This window comes from Artibeus jamaicensis, unplaced genomic scaffold, assembly GCF_021234435.1.
Source record: "Artibeus jamaicensis isolate MK-2021 breed Jamaican fruit bat unplaced genomic scaffold, CSHL_Jam_final contig_685, whole genome shotgun sequence".
Lineage (NCBI taxonomy): Eukaryota > Metazoa > Chordata > Mammalia > Chiroptera > Phyllostomidae > Artibeus > Artibeus jamaicensis.
Window position 1 is genome coordinate 12,777,445 of NW_026521924.1, and position 16,056 is coordinate 12,793,500.

At 52.2% G+C, this 16,056-nt stretch overlaps 1 pseudogene; it reads left to right on the forward strand.

The window, feature by feature from the left end:
• The first annotated feature begins 5,040 nt into the window (after positions 1-5,040).
• On the forward strand, positions 5,041-5,827 carry LOC128628312 (oxytocin-neurophysin 1-like; annotated as a pseudogene).
• The last annotated feature ends 10,229 nt before the right edge of the window (positions 5,828-16,056 follow it).

A 16,056-nucleotide genomic window follows, 5' to 3' on the forward strand; every position in this document is an offset into this window, starting at 1 on the left:
GTCCACTGGATGTTTAAGACGCGCAATTTTGATCTCAGTTATGAGTGAGGAAGGAGCATGAGCTCAGGAAGAGTCCGTCTGCCTGACCAGCTTATCTGCCCCACATGTGACCGCACAGGCATGAGTGAACCCAATGAGAGCAGAGGACCATCCTGCTGGCCCCTGGTCTCATGAGCAGTAGTCAGAATTAATCGTCTCAGACCAGGAAGGTTGGGGCGGTTTATTGTACAGAATAAGCTAACTGGTGCACAGTCTCAGACAGGGCTGGGGGACAGGAAAAGAGCTGTTTTCAAAAGGGACTAGTGATGTGCCAAAGAGTGTTCTGGCTTTGTTGTGACACCCTAGGGACTTCCTGCCCACATATTTTAGAGTGAGGGGGGAAGGTGGAAGAAAGAGGGAGAGAAACATAGATATAAGAGAGATACATAGATCAATAACTACAATTAGGAATGTCCTGTAATCAGGGATTGAAATCACAACCATTAGGTTTATGGGATGAGGCTCCAGCAACTGAGCTGCTCCCTCCAGGGTGAACCCTCAGGATTTCTGATGTGGGATCCCACTGGCTCCTCCCAGCATCCTGACCCCCTCTGGCCAAGCTGAGCAGGAGGGGACCCGCTGGGGCATAAGGCCTGAAAAGCAGAGCTGCCTGTGCTCCAGTGAGATTGCCTTGGTGTGATCTTGCCTGGATGACCCTCAGAGCCCCCCACCCTTCTGGTCCTGGTAAAGGATCAGAGAAGCACCTTCAAATGTGGTCAGTGGGCTCCGAATGCTCTTTCTGGTCTTAGAGGCAACAATTCATGCCGTCACTTCTGACTGTCATCTTGTCCCTGTGATGGGAATTGTCTCTCCCTGACTTCTGTTAATCAGAGTAACATTCACACAAATGCACAGACCTTAAGTCTACAGCTTGATGGATTATTTATACACTGTGTAAAATACGACAATGTCAGCACCCTAGAAGATTGCCGGTGATGTCTCCTGGTCAGTGTCCTCTCAGAGAAAGCTTCTCTCCACTCTCCATCACCACAGATTAGTTTTGCCTGGTTTTGAGCTTCCTATGGATGTAATGGCAGAGTGTGCACTCTTTTACATCTGACTTGTTCTGCATAATCTCATCGGGATTCATTTGTGCTGTTGAGTACACCAGCGGTTTCTGTCTTTTTTTTCTTCTGTTGTGCAGAATTCGGTTGTAAGAATGTACTATAACACGTTTATCCATTATTCTTTTGGTGGACTTTTGGTTGTTTCCAGGTTTGGGCTATTACCTTTTTTTTTTTTTTTTGATGTATTTATCTTTAGAAGGGAAGGGAAGGAGAGAGGGAAGGAAATAGCAATGTATGGTTGCCTCTCATGGGTCCCCTGCTGGGAACTGGCCTGCAAACCAGGCATGTGCCCTGACTGGGAATTGAACCTGGATCCTTGGTTCGAAGGCTGGTGCTCAATCCACTGAACTATACTAGCCACGGCTGGCTTTGTGGCAGCCTGGAGCCATGAAGAGGCCTGAGCCCTGCTTGGAAGCCCCATTAGCACCTCTGACCACGCCCACCTATTGGCTTCTATGCTCTTTTCATATATTTAGGTTGAGTTTTCTCAAAGTTCAAAGCAACTGCAAAAAAAAAAAGTAAAGCATCTTCTGCATCACTGTGGGGGAAGATAGACAATCTGTGCTGTTTTTACTGTAGAAGCAACACAGTTATATGTGCTACCGAGTTGTATGTGTTTATCCATTATTCTTTGCAGGACTTTTGGTCGTTTCTAGGTTTTGGCCATTAGCTTCTGATGGACATAAGCATCACTTCTCTTGGGTGGAATTGCCAGATTCAAGGGTTTTTGTGCATTTAGCTTTTCCTACTGGGACAGCATGAGAATTCCCTTTCACTTTGACGGGATATCTCAGCAGGCCCCGCCGCACCGCACTCAGGAAATTCCACGGACATGGAAGGCTCTGTGTGCTCACAGGACTTGTCTGCCACTCTCCAACACACATGTTTGATGAGGAATGATGTTTCCTCCTGCGTCCTCCTCACCTCCTGACGAGCTTTGGCTCTGCTCCGTGGACCGGAGTGGAACTCTGGGTCCCCAGGAATTACTGGGCCCCAGAAATTCCAGGCAGGTCTGGGAGTTTCTGTTTCCCCGCTGCAGCTGCACAGGTCACAAGACTCCTCGACAAATCCTAGGAGGAAGATTCACAGTAAAATATATAATGTTATGGCAGGGTTCTTCCTTCAGCTGGTGGTCTGGTTACTGGGTAGAGAGCTGGGGTCTACATTGTGGAGGGTCAGGTTAGGACCCACTCGTCACAGAGAGAGCAGTTTTGGACACGCAGAATAAGGGGGACCTCCATGGGCTTCCTGACTACTTCGGCCCTGGGGGGCCCAGGACCACTTAGCACTTCTCACGGACCCCTGTGGAGCAAACCATTCTTTTTTTTTCCTTTCATTGATTCCAGATGGGAAGGGAGGGTAAAAAAGAGAAAGAGGAACATTGATGTGAGAGAAACATTGATTGGTTGCCTCCTGCATGTGCCCCAACTGGGGATGGAACCCACAACCCAGGGATGTGCCCTGACTGGGAATCAAACCCATAATCTTTCAGTTTGTGGGATGGTGTCCAAGCAACTGAGCCACACCGGCCAGGGTAGATCAAACATTCTTATTAGCACAACATATATATTCAACAAAGGGCTCATTATTGACATATAAAATGCATTCTGACAAATCAGTTTAAAAAGGACAAATGAGCCAGGAGAAAACCACAAAACAAACTATGGAATTGTGCAATAAAAATGAAAGGTAATTATCCTACTAGTTACATTGGAAATTAAAGTTAAAACCATAGTGAAATAAACACCCACTAGAACAGCTAACATTAGAAGGGCTCCTTCACTGAGTGCACACAGAACAGTGGGCACCTCCGTGCACCGCTGGGCAGGATAGTTTGGTACAGCTACTTGGGGAAGCTGGTTGGCAGCATCACTAAAGCTGAACATACACACATCGCGTGATCCAGCAGTTCCTCTCCAGTCACACAAGCACATGAGCATCAAAGGACATGCCCGCGGATGTGAAACCCGGCGGCACTGTTTGTGAGAGACCCAAATGGAAACAACCCAGAGTCCCCAACAGAGGAAGGCAATGAACCGATGCTATGGAATACAGCGGTCTCCCCTCTCGTGCCGTGTTGCCTGCCGTGGTTTCAGTTACCCACGGTCCACCACAGTCTAGGCACATTAAAGGAAAAATTCCAGAACTGAGCAATTTGTAAGGTTTAAACTGCGTGTTGTTCTGAGCAGTGTGATGAAGTCTCGTGCCCACCTCCTGCGTGATCTCCAGGACGTGCCTCCTCCCTCTGTCCCCCATCTCCATGCTGAGTGTGCTGCCCACCGCTGGTCAGTCAGCCGCCGTCTGGGTGACCAGGTCAACTGTCACGGCATCACAGAGCTTGTGTGCAGGGAGCCCCTATTCTACTGAACAGTGGCCCCAAAGCACAAGAGTAGTGATGCCTGCAATTCAGACATGTCAGAGAGAAGCCATGAAACGCTCCTTGAGGTGAAGAGGGGTGTGTATGTGTGAAAAGACATAGTATACACAGGGTCTGGCACGCTCCACGTTTCAGCCATCCACTGGGGGTCTAACAGTATATTCCCAAATAAGGGATGGGCTTTACTCAAATTTGCCATTCTTACCTTTTACATTTTCAGGGCCCCTATCACCGTCTTAATGAGACTGCCCTCTGCTGGAGTTAAGAGGAGCTGCAGGGCAGGTCTTGGCCTCCAGCAATTCATTCCCAGTTTGGCTGTATTTGGCACAGGATTCTGAGTCTCTGGTATGAGTTTGGGCCATTCTTTAGTTTCATTAAAATAACAACAACAACAACAACAACAACAACAATAATAATAATATTAAGAAGAAGAAGAGCAGAAAAAGGAAGAAAAAGAAAAAAGAATAAGAATTGTAGCATAACACATACTGAGCCATTACTATCTTCCCAGCACTGAGTTCAGGTTTACATGAATGTCTTAATTAACTGCCACAACGGTCTCATAGGTAATGCCAATATCTTAACAATTTTATCTTCAAGGAAACTGACAGACTAAGAACTGTTGCCAAGGACACTCACGAAGGAAGGGAGCGGTGCCCTGCTGGTGGGAAGGTGGCTGGTGCAGCCGCCACGGAACACGGTGTGGAGGGTCATCAAAACTTACAAACGGAGCTGCCTTGTGACCCGGCTGTTCCACTTCTGGGTGTGTCCTCATGGAAACCCAAAGCACCAGTCCGCGAGAATGGGTGCACCTGATGTTCGTCACAGCGTCGTTTACAATGGCCAGGACTCAGAAACAGCCCGAGGGCCCCCCAGCAGAGGAGTGGATAAAAAGTTGGGGTGCACGTGGACACTGGAACGTTACTTGGCCATAAAAAGAATGAAATCTCACAGTTTCGGGTGTGGATGGGCCCCCAGGGTGCTATGCTAAGCAAAGTAAGTCAGACACAGACAGACAAACACCATGTGATTTCACTTACAGGTGGGATCTGAAGAGCAAAGACAGGCGCACAGACACAGAGACCCTGTCTGGTGGTTGCCAGAGGAGGGCGGAGGGGTCTGGGTGAAAGGTCAGGGGGTCAAGACTACAGGTTGGTAGTCACAGATAAAGGTACCCCAGCAAGGCAAAGACTACGGTGGGAAACGTAGCCAGTAATATTAAATAACTCTCTTTCCTTTTCTCACTCACTCTCCCCCTCTTCTGTCTGTCTGTCCGTCTCTGCCTCTCCCTCTCTCTGACTCTCTGACAGATCCAGGCCGCCACGCGGCCTCCCTTTCTCCCCACCCGTTCGTTCATCAGCCAACGCAGTGACCTCGACCCAATGGCCCCTGCTAATGACAGGGCGCCCCGCGGCCAGGGCCTGACCCGCAGCGCCGGCCGTGACCACACACTCGCCCGCCCTCTTAGGCAGCGCTCGGCCCGCCGCTCCGCTCCGGCCATAAAAAGACCGGCTCCCAGACCCAGCCAGGCCGCAGAACTCGCCCCGAGCCCGCGCCATGGCGGTCCCCAGCCTCGCCTGCTGCCTGCTCGGCCTGCTGGCGCTGACCTCCGCCTGCTACATCACCAACTGCCCCGTGGGCGGCAAGAGGGCCGCGATGGACCTCGACGTCCGCAAGGTGAGCTCCCACACCCTCGCTCCTCGGCGCGGGGCCGGGCACCCGAGGCCCGGGGGCCCCGCTGTTTCCTTGGCCTCGCCGACCCGCGCCCAGCCCCGCAGCCGCCAGGCCCGGGACCCAAGGCAGGTCCTCGGTGTGGCTTCCCCTCCTGGGCCCGCTTGGGGGCCACGGCTGAGCCCGGAGGACCGAGCCTCCTGCGCTCCCCGGGCCGCGCTCCCCACCCACGAGGCCCAGACCCCGCGCCCCGGCTCAGCCCCGGGCCGCTCATCCCCGGCTGTCCCGCCAGTGCCTCCCCTGCGGCCCCGGGGACCAGGGGGCGCTGCTTCGGGCCCAGCATCTGCTGCGGGGACGAGCTGGGCTGCTTCCTGGGCACGGCCGAGGCGCTGCGCTGCCAGGAGGAGACCTACCTGCCGTCGCCCTGCCAGTCGGGCCAGAAGCCCTGCGGGGACGCGGGCCGCTGCGCCGCCAGCGGCATCTGCTGCAGCCCCGGTGAGCGGGCGCGGCCGGGGACGGGCTGGGGGACACGGGGGGCAGGGGCTGGGGACCGCACCGACGACCCGGGGACCGGACGGGCACGCGCCACGGCCCTGACCCGCGTGTCTCCTCGCAGACGGCTGCCGCACCGACCCCGCCTGCGACCCCCCAGGCCGCCTTCTCCCAGCGCTGAGCCTGGGCCCTGGACACAGTCGGGCCGCACCCCCGCTCCCTCCACAGCCGCCCCAGGAAACGAGAATCAAATAAAGCGCTTGCCCCCTTCCAACTCGCCCGGAGTCTCAGTGTCAGTTCTGGGAGGGGAGCCTGGGGGGAGTGGTGGGGGCTGTGAAGGGCATGGCTGGGCCTGTGTGTGCAGCTCTGGGCAACTCAGCGGGAACGGGGGTCCCCTGCAGGGGAAGGGTCTGGCCTGAGGCCCCAGGGAAGGGAGGGGGTGCAGTTTCTCAGGACCACAGGGCGGGGCTAGGGGTGCAGAAAGTCAGGGCACAGGAGAGATGGAAGCAGCGTGCGGCTCCCCAGTCCAAACAGAGCCGGGACACATAGCAGCAGGACTTAAGAGGAAGCGTCCAAGGTCCAGGGACACGGTTCTTCTGGCTCCACAGAGGGCCTCCCAGGCCAGCAGTGGGCCGGGAATCACTTCCTGACTTCTGGAGTCAGTGTGCTGGGGGCAGCACACTGCCCCTGTCCGGCCCCCACGGGTGAAGGGTCTTCCTGTTCCCCAGGAGCTGGAGTCTCAGGACACAGGAGGCCCCTGACACTCAGAAGATGTGGCCAAGCTGGGGACCCCATGAACCAGGGATTACTGAGAACCCGGGACACGGAAGACCCTAAAACACAAGTGTCAAAGGATGGAACCTCCTCGGGTCCGAAAGTGAATGGGAGTGTGTGTGTGTGAGTGAGTGGGTGTGCGTCTGTGTCCAAGACTGATCATTGATGTGTACACTGGCTCACAGTGCCTACGGCATCATGGATGAGACATGAGACAAATTCACAAGGACTACTGAGTCCTGTGGAGGAAAAGGGGCGGCACAGCCACCCTCTCAAGGGGAGAGCGCGCCGCGGACCCTTGCCTGACAGGCTTTTATTGGGTTTTTTGCACAGGAGTTCAGGTACAACTTATTAATCATTGTTAGGCAGTAAACGGTACATAGCATACAAAGAACTATTAGGGCTTCTTCTAAGTCAGGGTCTATCAGCTAAAAGGCTACAAAACTTTGGGAAAACAAGCTCATTTTCTGCTCAGACCTTTATCATTTAACTAAAAGCATTCTTAGCAAAGCAGGCTTCATAGGATTTTACATATCCTTTCTCAGGCCTGGGGAGCCTGCCCTTTCCAGCACAGAGCTGCACCGCCCTCTGTCATTGTTTCAGGCTTAAGTCAGAGGAGGCAGATAGCCAAGGAATTCTTGGAGACTTCTTGCAGACAGACTGAGGACTCAGGCTTCATCAAAGCCGAGGGGCGAGGTCCATCACCCCCTTTCTCCATAGCCCCCCAAGTCCTTCCCTGGGGCCTCCATGTGATCGTGCCTGTCTTAGGTTGTTCCCCCCTTGGGGAATCTTACCCGTCATTGGCTAACTGACCAAGCACTGGAGGCCAGTTATGAAAAAAGGAGCAGAAGCAGTGCTCCTGCCAGGGAGATAAGATTTGTCTCCTTAGTGGCTTATGGTCCGAAGGTCGCTCACTCAGGGCATTTCCCGAAAGATCATATCTCTTGCTTGTCCCAAACTGTCCTGACTCCCCACTGCCCTCTGGACAAACCCTACTATTTCAGCATGTCCCAGAGGCCTGCTGACTGGTGCTCCAGGGTGGCCTGACCAGCTCCTTGGCGCTGGAGAGCTCACAGCAGTGGCTGGGGGTCAAACAGGCTGGACCTGGGGGCCTCAGCACCCTCATCTGACAGAGGTAACAAGAGTGTAGGACAAGCTGTGACCCTCCCAGTCTCTGCTGCCCCTGGCTTCCAGGTCTTGATGGGTTTGTTTTTCTGAGATTGCCCCCATGCCTGTGCAGGTTGGGTTCCCCAGGAAGCAGACTCAGATGGAGTTTAGGAGCAGGTTGTTTATTACCGGGGGCCCTTGGGACCCCCACCTATGGAAGGGAGTGGGATTTTGTGTCTGGGAAATTCACAGCTGAGGTATAGCTGTCTGCCTGGCTCCCACACCTTCGCCTGTCACTGCCCAGCCCACAAGTGCACGTGCTGGCCGACCCATGAAGACACGCTCACCAGCCACTGCCACTGCGGCCATTGCCAGAGGTGCCCAGAGGCGAAGGGATCCCTAGTCTCACCCTGTCTCTGGCCTTAACAAGTCTTTGGCTGGGAACCCTGAGGTCATTGTCATAATGGAGCCACCTGGCAAGGAAGTCTGGGACACAGGCTGTGCAGGCCTCCAGCCTCCTGCGGGGCTGAGGGCTTTGCCTGGACAGCCTGTGTAAACGGAGTTCCTAGAAGCACCATCTCCCACAATTCACAGTATATAGAGGGGGATGGATAGAGTTGTTTTGGGGGATTTTTGCTCCAGAAAATCACCTGGGCCATGGCTCCCCTTCCAGGGTGGCCCATACCCCATGATGGGCCATTTTCACACAGTGCTGGGCATCTCTGGGGCCAGCATGTGGGTCTCCCTCTGCCCAATCCTGTGTCCACCCCTCCTTTCCACAGGTGAGGGTCCCTAGGGCCCCCGGGGATAACCATCTGCTCCTTCAACTCCATCTCAGTCTGCTTCCTGGGGAAAGAAGTGGATAAGACCAATGTCGGAAAGAACACACTCAACTAGAACTTTCCCTGATGTGAACCCAGGGGAGAGGAGCCTGGGATGGCCCCGGCCAGCCACACACTCTTGTTGACTCTCCCAGAGGAGGGTGCTGAGGCCATCAGGTCACAGGGCCTGTTTGCCCCCAGCCACTGGTGGGAGCTCCCCAGCACCAAGGAGCTGGTCGGGCCGCCCTGGAGCACCAGTCAGCAGCTGGTCTTGTTGTTCAGCCAGATCAGCTCGTTGGCATGCTGGGCTGGGAGGCCCACAGTCTGACCCTAGAGAGGGCCCCAGAAGGGTCTCCCCCCGCCATGTGTGCACACTGACCTCACTGAGCTAACATGTGCACATACATGACTGTAGCATGACGGCCCCCACAGGGCTGGCCTGCCCTCATCTGCCCCACACTGCCTGTCTGAAGATGCACTGGGGCCCAGCACAGATGCTTGGAAATGCCAGAGAACCAGGGGCTGAGATTCTGGGGGCCAAGGTGGGTGATATTAAACATAAAGCTGTTTCATCAGGTTAGGAGACACTGAGTGCTATAGAGAGAAGGGTGGGGCCCGTCACAATTAAGGGGGCTCAGTGTTGGCCTCTTTGTCCAGATGACTCTCGACCCTTGAAGGAGTTGAGGGAAGAATCCACGTGGATATCTGAGGGCAGACTCATTTTCTCTTGCTGTATGACCGATGACCACAAATTGAGTGGATTAAATAAACACCTACTCACCCTCCTGCACACACTGTGGGTCTGGGCAAGGCAGCTGGGCGCCTGCTCCAGACTCCCAGGGCTGCAGTCCAGATGGCAGCAGGCTGATTCCTTCCTGGGGCCCAGGAGACTGGCAGCTGCACCAAGGTGATGGGGTGCCTGTGGGGAGAAGTGTTCCCAAACTTTGCAAGGACTGTTGGGGTTTGCTGATAGGTTGGATATGGGTAGGAGAGAAAAAAAGAGTGGAAGATGAGTCCAAGCCTTTTGCCTGAGCAGTGGGAAGGGTGGAGTCACCGTCTGCTGGGGTGGGGCCCTGAGGGCGGCACAGATTTGGGCTGGGAAGGGCAGGAGCTCAGGGAGGACGTCAGACACTGGAGATGCATGTCACACACCGGAAGATGACTTTGCACAGGTTTTGGGTAAGAGCCCGAAATTCAGGTGAGAGGGCTAGGATGGGGATACATAAGTTTGGGAACCATCAGTACCAATATTTAAAGGCACAGACCTGGGTGAGATCAGTGGGGGCAGAGAAGGGAAGAGGACCAAGGCTTGACCTGCAAGGTGGGAGAAGACAAGAGCAGGGAGTGAAGACAGGAGGAGCAAGTGGTCAGCTGCGCCATCCATGTGAGCTGACATGAACTTTCAACTTTTTCATTTAAACAATTTCTATAAGGTAGAACGTACACAGCATAAAATTCACCATCTGAAAGTGCACAGTGTGAGGCTTTAGTAAACAGTTGTGGGACCACCCGCAACCCAGTTTCAGACACTGCCATCTCCAGAAATCCGTCCCTCACCCCTCGGTGCCAGCACGGCCTGCCCCCACCCCCTGCCCCAGGGAACCGCTGACGTGGATCCACCTGCTCTGAAAACTCCATGGACACTCCCCCAGGCAGCATGTGGTGTCTGGGGTCTGGCTTCCTCCACTTCCCGTGGTGTTTGGAGGTTGACCCCAGTGACTGGGTGTCAGGAGGTCATTTGTCTGTATTGCTGAGATGGAGTCAAGGCAGGGAGCACATTCTGTCGTCCATCCAGCGGGTGATGAACATTTAATTGCTTCCAATTTGGCTATGATCAGACTCTCACTATGAATACTTATGTGCAAGTCTGTGCAGGGCCATATGTTTCCATTTCTCTTGGGTGGTGACCTAGGAGAATTGCTGAGTCATATAACGAGTATCTAATTAGCTTTTGTTTTTTACAGTTATTTATGCATTCATTGGTTCTTTTAAATTTTATTTTATTTTTATTTATTTTATTTTTTTAGTTTGCATTTCTTTTTTTATTTTATTGATTATGTCATTACATTTGTTCTATTTCCACCCTCTGTTCCCCTCCACCCTGCACACCCCTTCCCCACCATTCCCCCCTTTAGTTCATGAACACGAGTCTCAAGATCTTTAGATTCTATATTTCCCATACTATTCTTACCCTCCCCCTATCTATTTTCTATCTACTGTCTATGCGACTTATTCTCTGTACCTTTGCCTCCCATCTCCTCCTCCCACTCCCCTATTGCTAACCCTCCATGTGATCTTCATTTCTATGGTTCTGCTGCTGATCTAGCTGTCCTCTTAGTTTGCTTTTGTTTTAGGTGTGGTTCTTAATAACTGTGAGTTTGCTGTCCTTTCACTGTTCATCTTTTTTTATCTTCTTTTTCTTAGGTAAGTCCCTTTAACATTTCATATAATACAGGCTTGGCGATGATGAACTCCTTGAATTTGATCTTATCTGAGAAGCACTTTATCTGCCCTTCCATTCTAAATGAAAACTTTGCTGGATAGAGCAATCTTGGTCGTAGGTCTTTGGTTTTCATGACTTGGAATACCTCTTTCTAGCCCCTTCTTGCCTGTAAGGTCTCTTTTGAGAAATCCACTGACAGTCTGATGGGAACTCCTTTGTAGGTACCTGTCCCCTTATCTCTTGCTGCTTCTAGGATTCTCTCCTTCATTTTAATCTTGGCTAATATAATGATGATGCACCTTGGTGTGTTCCTTCTTGGGTCCAACTTCTCTGGTACTCTCTGAGCTTCCTGGATTTCCTGGAAGTTTATTGCCTTTGCCAGATTGGGGAAGTTCTCCTTTATTATTTGTTCAAAGTTTTCTACTTGTGGCTGTTCCTCTTCCCCTTCTGGTACCTCTATAATTCGGATGTTGGAACGTTTAAAGATGTTCTAAAGGTTCCTAAGCCTCTCCTCATTTTTTTGAATTCTTGTTTCTTCATATTTTTCTGTTTGGTCATTTTTTTCTTCCTTCTGGTCTGCTCCCTTGATTTGCGTCCCAGTTTCCTTTCCATTGCTATTGGTTTCCTGTGCATTACCATTAATTTCAATTAGTTTAGCGTTCATATATTCCTCTAATTTGTGACTAAAATCAACCAGTTCTGTGAGCATCCTGATCACCAGTGTTTTGAACTGTGCATCTGAAAGTTTGGCTATTTCTTCATTGCTTAGATTTATCGGCTCTGGGGCTCTGAGTTGTTCTTGAGCCATGTTTTGATCTGTCCGTGCCTGTTACATATGAGGAGAGGTGCCTTAGGTGTTCACCAGGGCCATGCTACCCAGGTCTCTGGTTTGTGGTGCTGTATGTGGGGCGGGGTCAGAGAGGGAGCAATGGTGGTCCTCTCTGCTCACTCGGTCTGCCTCACAGCTCGCCCCCGCCTGCTTATCCGAGCGCAAATATGCGAGCCCGCCGCCCTGCAACGGCTGCCGGGGCCTGCATGATCTGTCTCAATGCTCGCCTCTTCACTGGTTTACCTGCATGCAAATGCACAACCAACTGCAGACAGCCAGCCCCGCCTCTTCCCCGTGCCCGCCCATAGCTAGCCCCGCACCTGGGATCCGCGCCCTTGGCTGCCTGCGCACCACCTCAGTTGGGGATCTTTTTTGCCCGACTTGCTCTGCTGCTGGCTTCTCCCCTCTCACCGGTTTAGCTGAGCGGTTCGTTCTTTTTGGACTCTGTATTCAATTTTCTGTGTGGTTTGGTTGTGCTTATTATTGTTAAAACTTTATTGTTTTTAGATTTGTTTGTGCAAGGACACAAAGTATTCCCACCTACACCTCCATCTTGATGGAAGTCTCTAGTTTTTATTATTTTTAATTCTCACCAGAGTACATGCTTAAAAAGTTACTGAAGAGAAGTCTCTTTCTGTTCTATTTTCTGCTAAGAGCATCATCATTTTGCTAGCTTCTCTTGAGGTTTGGTGCCTGGAAACTGACGCCTGTGCTTTCACCTCTCGGGGCTCTGCAGGGCCCGAGTGTTGGGTCATTCCTTGATCAGCTTTTTAAGAGGGGAGCACATCACCTCCACTCAGGGGAAGCGCTCCCCATGGTCCTGGTGCAGAGCCAGCTGAAACCCTGTGGACGGGCCCCCCAGCGGTGGCTGTGGGCAGAGGAGGGCAGAGAGGACTTGGAGATGCTGCAAGAAGCTGTCCCACACAACCTCGGATTTTCGTGCTGAAGCCGCCCTCTCTGTCCCCATGCCAGAGAGGCTGGGCAGTGCCCATGGAAATCTCACAGCTACAGAGAGCGTCACCAGCCCAGCCAGCAGTATGTCACTTCATCTAGGCTTTCAGGACTGCTGAAGAATTACTTTTCTTTGCTGGGGCCAACCACTCTCTCCCACGCCACATTCTGGGGAGGGACCCCGGCACCAGGGGCAGAGTCATGACATAGTGCACCCAGTGTGGCCTGTGAGCCGGCCCCACACTCAGCCTTCAACAGGCTACCTGGCTGGTCTGGAGGCCACTCCTCCTGTTGGGTGGTGCCCTGTAAGACCAGAAAACCCACTGCCCCCCTCTTTCCCTGTGGAGGGATAGCCTTCATGCTGTGTGAGGCATTCAGTGTGTCTGTGACCGTGGGCCGTGGCTGGCTGGGCCCCAGACAATGGTGCCCACGTTTGGTCTCTGCCATTGGAGAGCTGGGCTCTCAGCAGTGGCGATAGCCAGGTCAGCCTGGGTGAGGTGAAGTCCCTGTCATTGATCCCATGCTCACCCTCCATCCCTGCCACCGAGACCACATTGTTCAACGCTCCAAAGGGCACCAATTGGGGTGGAGGGGATAGAGGATGTCTGATGACCCAGCTTGTGCAGCGGGTCTTTCTGGTGAACTTCCAACAGGGACACAAATCTTCTCCACCTGCAGGTCCGTTCTGAGACGTCCATCCACATAGTCTTCCACACGCCCCATCTCAGCATCCCCCAGACATATTTTGCTAACTACCTAGTCCTTTATTCCGGCCAAACCATTAGCCAGTTGTCCATCTCTATGGTTCTCTTGCTCCAGGGAACGTGGTTGCAATGGAGCATTTGGGGGATGGTCAGCTGGAGAAACTCGTCTCCTCACTGTCCTTTAGGGCTGCGCATGCGCAAGAGGCAACACTGCCGCCATCTGCCCTCGGGATAGGAGCCGTCTGAAAACTGGACTCCATGTGTTGCCTCTTTGGTCCACTGGATGTTTAAGATGTGCTATTTTGATCTCAGTTATGAGTGAGGAAGGAGCATGAGCTCAGGAAGAGTCCGTCTGCCTGAGCAGCTTATCTGCCCCACATGTGACCACACATGTGACCGCACAAGCATGAGTGAACCCAGTGAGAACAGAGGACCATCCTGCTGGCCCCTGGTCTCATGAGCAGTAGTCAGAATTAATCGTCTCAGACCAGGAAGGTTGGGGCGGTTTATTGTACAGAATAAGCTAACTGGTGCACAGTCTCAGACAGGGCTGGGGGACAGGAAAAGAGCTGTTTTCAAAAGGCACTAGTGATGTGCCAAAGAGCGTTCTGGCTTTGTTGTGACACCCTAGGGACTTCCTGCCCACATATTTTAGAGTGAGGGGGGAAGGTGGAAGAAAGAGGGAGAGAAACATAGATTGATAACTGCAATTTAGGAATGTCCTGTAATCAGGGATTGAACTGACAACCATTAGGTTTATGGGATGAGGCTCCAGCAACTGAGCCGCTCCCTCCAGGGTGAACCCTCAGGATTTCTGATGTGGGATCCCACTGGCTCCTCCCAGCATCCTGACCCCCTCTGGCCAAGCTGAGCAGGAGGGGACCCCCTGGGGCATAAGGCCTGAAAAGCAGAGCTGCCTGTGCTCCAGTGAGATTGCCTTGGTGTGTTCTTGCCTCCATGACCCTCAGAGCCCCCCACCCTTCTGGTCCTGGTAAAGGATCAGAGAAGCACCTTCAAATGTGGTCAGTGGGCTCCGAATGCTCTTTCTGGTCTTAGAGGCAACAATTCATGCTGTCACTTCTGACTGTCATCTAGTCCCTGTGATGGGAATTGTCTCTCCCTGACTTAAACGTTAATCAGAGTAACATTCACACAAATGCACAGACCTTACGTCTACAGCTTGATGGATTATTTATACACTGTGTAAAATACGACAATGTCAGCACCCTAGAAGATTGCCGGTGATGTCTCCTGGTCAGTGTCCTCTCAGAGACAGCCTCTCTCCACTCTCCATCACCACAGATTAGTTTTGCCTGGTTTTGAGCTTCCTATGGATGTAATGGCAGAGTGTGCACTCTTTTACATCTGACTTGTTCTGCATAATCTCATCGGGATTCATTTGTGCTGTTGAGTACACCAGCGGTTTCTGTCTTTTTTTTTTTCTGTTGTGCAGAATTCGGTTGTAAGAATGTACTATAACACGTTTATCTATTCTTTTGGTGGACTTTTGGTTGTTTCCAGGTTTTGGCTATTACTTTTTGATGGACATAAGCATCACTTCTCTTGGCTGGAATTACCAGATTCAAGGGTTTTTGTGCATTTAGCTTTTCCTACTGGGACAGCATGAGAATTGCCTTTCACTTTGACGGGATATCCCAGCAGGCCCCGCCGCACCGCACTCAGGAAATTCCACGGACATGGAAGGCTCTGTGTGCTCACAGGACTTGTCTGCCACTCTCCAACACACATGTTTGATGAGGAATGATGTTTCCTCCTGCGTCCTCCTCACCTCCTGACGAGCTTCGGCTCTGCTCCGTGGACCAGAGTGGAACTCTGGGTCCCCAGGAATTACTGGGCCCCAGAAATTCCAGGCAGGTCTGGGAGTTTCTGCTTCCCCGCTGCAGCTGCACAGGTCACAAGACTCCTCGACAAATCCTAGGAGGAAGACTCACAGTAAAATAAATAATGTTATGGCAGGGTTCTTCCTTCAGCTGGTGGTCTGGTTACTGGGTAGAGAGCTGGGGTCTACATTGTGGAGGGTCAGGTTAGGACCCACTCGTCACAGAGAGAGCAGTTTTGGACACGCAGAACAAGGGGGACCTCCATGGGCTTCCTGACTACTTCGGCCCTGGGGGGCCCAGGACCACTTAGCACTTCTCACGGACCCCTGTGGAGCAAACCATTCTTTTTTTTCCTTTCATTGATTCCAGATGGGAAGGGAGGGTGAAAAAGAGAAAGAGGAACATTGATGTGAGAGAAACATTGATTGGTTGCCTCCTGCATGCGCCCCAACTGGGGATGGAACCCACCACCCAGGGATGTGCCCTGACTGGGAATCAAACCCATAATCTTTCAGTTTGCGGGATGGTGTCCAAGCAACTGAGCCACACCGGCCAGGGTAGATCAAACATTCTTATTAGCACAACATATATATTCAACAAAGGGCTCATTATTGACATATAAAATGCATTCTGACAAATCAGTTTAAAAAGGACAAATGAGCCAGGAGAAAACCACAAAACAAAGTATGGAATTGTGCAATAAAAATGAAAGGTAATTATCCTATTAGTTACATTGGAAATTAAAGTTAAAACCATAGTGAAATAAACACCCACTAGAACAGCTAACATTAGAAGGGCTCCTTCACTGAGTGCACACAGAACAGTGGGCACCTCCGTGCACCGCTGGGCAGGATAGTTTGGTACAGCTACTTGGGGAAGCTGGTTGGCAGCATCACTAATGCTGAACATACACACATCGTGTGATCCAGCAGTTCCTTGC